General features: G+C 41.8%; 1 pseudogene; it reads left to right on the plus strand.

The window, feature by feature from the left end:
* Positions 1-4,689: 4,689 nt before the first annotated feature.
* Positions 4,690-6,135, plus strand: LOC125247962 (annotated as a pseudogene).
* Positions 6,136-6,374: the final 239 nt, after the last annotated feature.

Consider the following 6,374-nt stretch of genomic DNA (forward strand, 5'->3'; position numbering starts at 1 on the left):
ACCTTTAGATGGTTACCCACAGACACGGACAGCATTAGAGAAAATGTAAACACAGTAGCATGTGAAGAGGAACAGTTAGAAATAGAAGAAGAGGAGATTGAATCAGAAGCACAGATAATAAAAGTATAAGCACAGATAATAGTAGAAGAAATAAATAAAAAATAAATAATAAGACTTCACATGCTTAAAAAAATGACATCTAAAATTTGTTATTTTATCTCATTATCCCTGGGAGACAGTATGAAAAATTGAAGAGAGTGGAATGTGCTTGCATATGTTGTGGCCTCTCACTCTGCCATTAGATAAATGGTAAGATGTGTGTCTCATTCTGTCATTAAAGAATGTTTGTAGGATGAGCGGGGATCTCTAATATAAATACTGGTTGGGGTCTTCTGTTCCACTTTTTAAAACCTACTGGATTCACACACACACACACACACACACACACACACACACACACACACACACACAAACAAATAATTTAAAAACAATAGTGGGCCAGAGTTTGAAATTGAATAAGATGTATTGACCCCACCTTGGTGGAGAGATATAGGAAAACTGTATAAAATGTGCGAGAGCTGGTCTAGCAGGTGTTCTGCAGGCCAACTCAGCTTAAAGGGTGTACTCACACTAGGCTCTCTGAACCATGCCTGAGTGTGTTTGACCCCCAAAGCCTGGTTCGTTTGACAGGTGTGGTTGCTCCGTTCCGTGCCCAGGCAGGAGAAGGAGCGACAGAGAGCCCAGGGTCTGTCTCTGCCGCAGTGCTGAGGGACACTTAATATCTTCATGTCCAGTAAAAACCAATGCCTGTCAGTAGACTCGAGGTTATTGATCATGCGTTTCACATGTTTTGTTGGTTACTGGTGGCCACTGTTAGTCTTTCCTCTGGTTTACATCCACAGAGCAATGGTCAAACAGAGCAGGCAATCCAAGACTTAAAGTGCACATTGTGGTGTCTTGCTTCAAAGAACCCGTCCTCACGGACTCATCAACTCTCATGGGTTGAGTATGAACATAACTCGTTACCATTATTATTTTCATCACTGGAAACCGATGTTGCGGCCCCCTCTGCTCACGCCTTTGTCTAAAGGTGTCAGCATACCTGGTGAAGGGCCAGACACCAAGGTTAAGGCTGATCACCTCCGGTCAAAATCTCCCCTTTACCTCGTCAGTCAGAAAGTGTGGGTTGCTTCCAGTGACATTCCTCTCCACTGCATTTGTAAGAAATTAGCTCCCAAATTCATTGGCTCATTTCCCATCACCAAGATTATTAGTTCAGTAGTTGTTAATCTAAAACTTCCTCCAGCATACAGGAGAATTCATTCCATTTTTCATGTCTTCAAACGAAAGCCTGTTTTTCATTCTCCCCTTAATCCGCCTGCTCCGGTTCTTCTACCGTTGCATCTTATAGATTGGGAACTAGTATATTCAGTTCATCATATTCTGGAGTTGAGGCGGACACGGTTTCCAGTATTTGGTGGATTGTAAATCACTCTCTGATTGTTGATAACAATCAAGAGTTGATTTTAGGGGATTGGTACTGTCACGGTTCAGGTCTGTATTTTCAGTGCTGTTGTTTTCCTATCGTGTCTGACTTGTTCAGCATCCATAGCAACTTATCAGATGACGAGTCTAATCAAGTCTGTTGCTCATTTGTTCTCCCCTATATATACCTCAGTGTGTTCATTAATTCCTTGCCAGTTCATCGATGTAGTCTCACTGTGTTGATCTCTCATCTAGAGTTTATTGTTGTTGCCCTTTTCTCTTTGTGCTTCGATTTTGTACCACGTTGGACTCCCTGTTGTTCACAAACCAGCCTGGATTATACAGATAGGACTGTCCAACTAATACTTCCTTTTCAAGTTCATTGTCTAACTCTAATAAGCTTCATCATCTGTGATATGGATTTATTTATAATAATCCACGACTGTTATGATGTTTTCACTGTGGACTAAATAAACTCTGTGTTTGGGTTCAGTGTATTTATGGTGTGACAGGTTTTCTGTATTCAAAATCTATTTAGCTGTGTGTTTAGTTACTTGGTCTTGAATTTAATGCTACTGCGGTACGGATGCTGTTGTTTTTTTAAGATGATCTGTCTTTAGATCTCTGTAACAATTAGACTGCTATTAAGTTAATTAGACTGTGTCTTAAGAATTCTATATTTGGCTCCTGTTTTCCATTTTTGAATGCCTCATTTTGAGAAATACTTATCTGTATAACTGCTGACTAATGTTTCATTGGTCTCTTTCTAGTTTGGATCATGGAGAACATTTCAGAATTCAACAGGGACTGAGAAAATGTAAGACTTTTCTGTCATGAGCACCAGTTGGAGTGCCCTAGTTAGCCACTAGAGGGCACTCCAACCCGGACTGTTCCTCACCCCACTTGTGAACTTCATTTCCCATAACACACTTCCCGGACTCATTATCCTGATTGCGCTCAGCTGTTTTGTGTTTGTATGATTAGTGTCTGTCTATTTATACCCTGTTTGTTTCTGCTTTTGTTATTGAGGTTTCATTTATTGTCACTGGATTTTGGTTCTGTTTTCTTTGTTTATTGTGGACTGTTCTGTGGACTCTGACCCTTGCCTACCTGGATTATGTTCTTGGATTGCCCCAATTAAAGCTGCACATGGATCTTACCTTCTTGTCTTTGTCAGTACATGACAGAAACCTCAATCATGCAAAGATCCAGCAGTGGAAGGATCCGGCTATCTGCTGGGGCTGGGGAGGGGCAGTCCTGTCTGACCAAACTTTGGCAGAGGAGAATGGAGGTGAGGGCCTTCACCCAGAAGTTCTGGTCAAGGGCAGAGAGGTTAAGACTTCCTGATGCGGTGCTCAAGGACATATTCAACGGTTGTTGAATATGTCCTCTGCCGCATAACCTCAGTCAGAAGAATAACCTCTGCCGCAGTGGGAGATGGAGTTGGTGAGGGGGTTAAACCTTTGGAATTTCTCCAATTACCTGTATCTGCGTGGGAATGGGCAGATACGGATACCTCCAGCACCTGCTCCAGTCCATCAGTTCGCTCCTGCACCCGCTCCAGTCCATCAATCCGCTCAAGTCTGTGAATCCTCTCCAGCCCGTGAGCCCGCACCAGCCTGTGTGTCCACTCCAGAGCCCGCTCCAGGCCGTGAGTCCACTTCAGCCCGTGAGTCTGCTCCAAAGCCAGCTCCAGCCTGTGAGTCCGCTCCAGCCCGTGAGGCCGCTGTACTGCCTACAGAGGAGGTAGGCACAGAGCCACCACCTCACCCACACAAGAGGAGGAAGAGGAGGAAGAAGGCTTCTTCCATCCCTCAAGGCCAGGAGTCCTTCCCAGAGCCCGTGGTAGGGCTGGAGACCACCCCAGAGGCCGTTCTTGCGCTTCCCAAGCGCCTTGCCCTGCCGCCGCCGCCCAGGCTTTCTGCCCTTCTGCCGTCGCCGCCCAGGCTTTCTGCCCTTCTGCCGCCGCCCAGGCCATCTGAACCGTTGAAACCCGCCTGGTCTGTTCCTCCAGCACCGCCCTGGCATTCAGCCAGGTCTCCAGATCTGCTGGAACCCACCTGGGCAGTTCCTCCAGCACCGCCCTGGCATTCAGCCTGGACCCCGACTTTCTTGGAGCCCCCGTGGTCTGTTCCTCTGGCTCCCCCATGGCCTTCGGTCGGGGACTCTGGACCTGGCCCACCATCCCTCCCCTTGGTCCTCCTCCAGTCCACCTCCCTCCTGAGTATTTGGTTTTATGTTGTGTCAGATGGAGCGTCTGGTAGCCGCTCCATAGAGAGGGGGTACTGTCATGAGCACCAGTTGGAGTGCCCTAGTTAGCCACTAGAGGGCACTTCAACCCGGACTGTTCCTCACCCCACTTGTGAACTTAATTTCCCATAACACACTTCCCGGTCTCATTATCCTGATTGCACTCAGCTGTTTTGTGTTTGTATGATTAGTGTCTGTCTATATACTCTGTTTGTTTCTGCTTTTGTTATTGAGGTTTCATTTATTGTCACTGAATTTTGGTTCTGTTTTCTTAGTTTATTGTGGACTGTTCTGTGGACTTTGACCCTTGCCTGCCTGGATTATGTTCTTGGATTGCCCCAATTAAAGCTGCACATGGATCTTACCTTCTTGTCTTTGTGTGTACGTGGCATTTTCTTTCTTTTACTTACACACACATTAACAGAAGATAATTTTGTAAAATCCAAATAAGCTTTACAGATTTATTGGAAAGGGTTTGAACAATGTTTTTCATGCGTTTATCACTAATGGTTTACAAGTGGGAAAACATCAAATGTCAATTAAACTTCTTTAGTTTATGTCTCAGTTGTTAAATCTTTTTATGTTCATATTTACACAATATAAATCTGCTAGGAAAAAAAGGGTAACACTTTACTTGAAGGGGTGTGCATAAGACTGACATGACACCTTCATAATTATGACATGACACATGTCATGAATATGAAGGTGGTTTAATGCATGTTTATGACAACTGTCATTAAATGTCATTCGCTCAATTATGTCAGTTTTAATGCAAATATAACATTGTTTAAGATGTCTTTGTTATGACAACTTGACATAAACCAATACATCATATTCTGTCAGTGTCCTTGTCATGACAACTTGACATTATTTAGCTTTATGGGTTAACATTACATTAAACTGTCATGTGGTTGGTTTTGGCATTGGCTGTCATGAGGCCATTATAATAGTGTCATGAATATTTTTCTTGACCTCAACTACAGTGGTACAAATTGAATTTGTCATTAAAATGTCATTAAGTGTTAATACTCTGAATAGTTTTCATTAAAAAAAAACAAAAAAAACATTAAAGTTTCCTCCAACAGAAGGTCAGATAATAGACAATATCAAATTTCTTAAAAAAAGATGACACTGTTATAAAATAATGGTAACACTTTATTTTAGGGTCTTTTAACTAGTTGCTTATTACTATTAGCATGCATATTACTAAAATATTTGCTATTTATTAGTAATTATTAAGCACATATTCTGCATGACCTTATTCTACATTCTTAATCCTACCCAATACCTAAAGTTAACAATTAACTATATTTATATGCAATAAATTAAGAGTTTGTTGATGGAAAAGTCATAGTTAAAAGTTTATTTATGTGTTCCCTATACTGAAGTGTTACCAAAATAATGTAATGTAATGTTAACCCATAAAGCAAAGTAGTTTCTTAAGTTTGATAATTAATCTGCTATGTCATGTTTATGACATATTGGTTATGATGTCTTGGTAATGTCAAGTTTTCATGACAAAGACACTGACAGGTTATGATGTATTGGTTTATGTCAAGTTGTCATAACAAAGACATCTCAAACAATGTCATCTTTGCATTAAAACTGACATAATTGAGCGAATGACATTTAATGACAGTTGTCATAAACATGCATAAAACCTCCTTCATATTCATGACATGTGTCATGTCATGATTATAAAGGGGTCATGTCAGTCTTATGCACACCCCTTCAAGTAAAGTGTTACCAAAAAAGCAGTTAAAATTGGCAGGATGTTTTTTTTTTTTTTTGCTGAGTACACACACGCACACCTCTAAAACTATCAACTTCACATATACTTCTAATCTTCTTCTTGTGTTTCTTGTGTTCAGATGCCTGTGATCTCACACTGGATCCAAACACAGCACATGTTAAACTCTCTCTGTCTGAGGAGAAGAGAAAGGTGACACACGTCAAAGACCCGGAGTCATATCCCGATCATCCAGAGAGATTTGAAAACTATGAGCAGGTTCTGTGTGGAGAGAGTCTGACTGAACGCTGTTACTGGGAGGCTGAATGGAGTGGGAAGGGGGCTGGTATAGCTGTGACGTATAAAGGAATTAGCAGGAAAGGATTGGAACGACTGTTGGTTTGGATACAGTGACAAATCCTGGAGTCTGTACTGCATTGCAAATGGATTTACTGTCTGGCACAATAATATGAGCAATAATATTTCTGCCTCTTCACTGGCATCTAACAGAGTAGGAGTGTATCTGGACTGGTCGTCTGGCACTCTGTCCTTCTACAGCATCTCTGACACACACACACACTCACATACACACATTCAACACCTCATTCACTGAACCTCTCTATGCTGGATTTAGGGTTTATGATGCCTCAGTGTCTCTGTGTCAGATTTAACAATCTGCGGTTGATCTGTGTGCTTTCATTTGACCAGTGGCAGATCCTGGCACAGAGTGGACCATCACACCATAACACACTTGCTTATAATGCACAGAGACATTTTTAACACCATTGTAGGGGATTTTACAGTTAAAGACCCAAGGACCAGATATGATGAATGAAGACCCGGAGTCAGAGTTTAAATCAATTGAAAAAAAAAAAAAAAAAAAAATTACTGAAGAGAATATTTTAGAGTT

Source organism: Megalobrama amblycephala, linkage group LG15 (genome assembly GCF_018812025.1).
Source record: "Megalobrama amblycephala isolate DHTTF-2021 linkage group LG15, ASM1881202v1, whole genome shotgun sequence".
NCBI lineage: Eukaryota > Metazoa > Chordata > Actinopteri > Cypriniformes > Xenocyprididae > Megalobrama > Megalobrama amblycephala.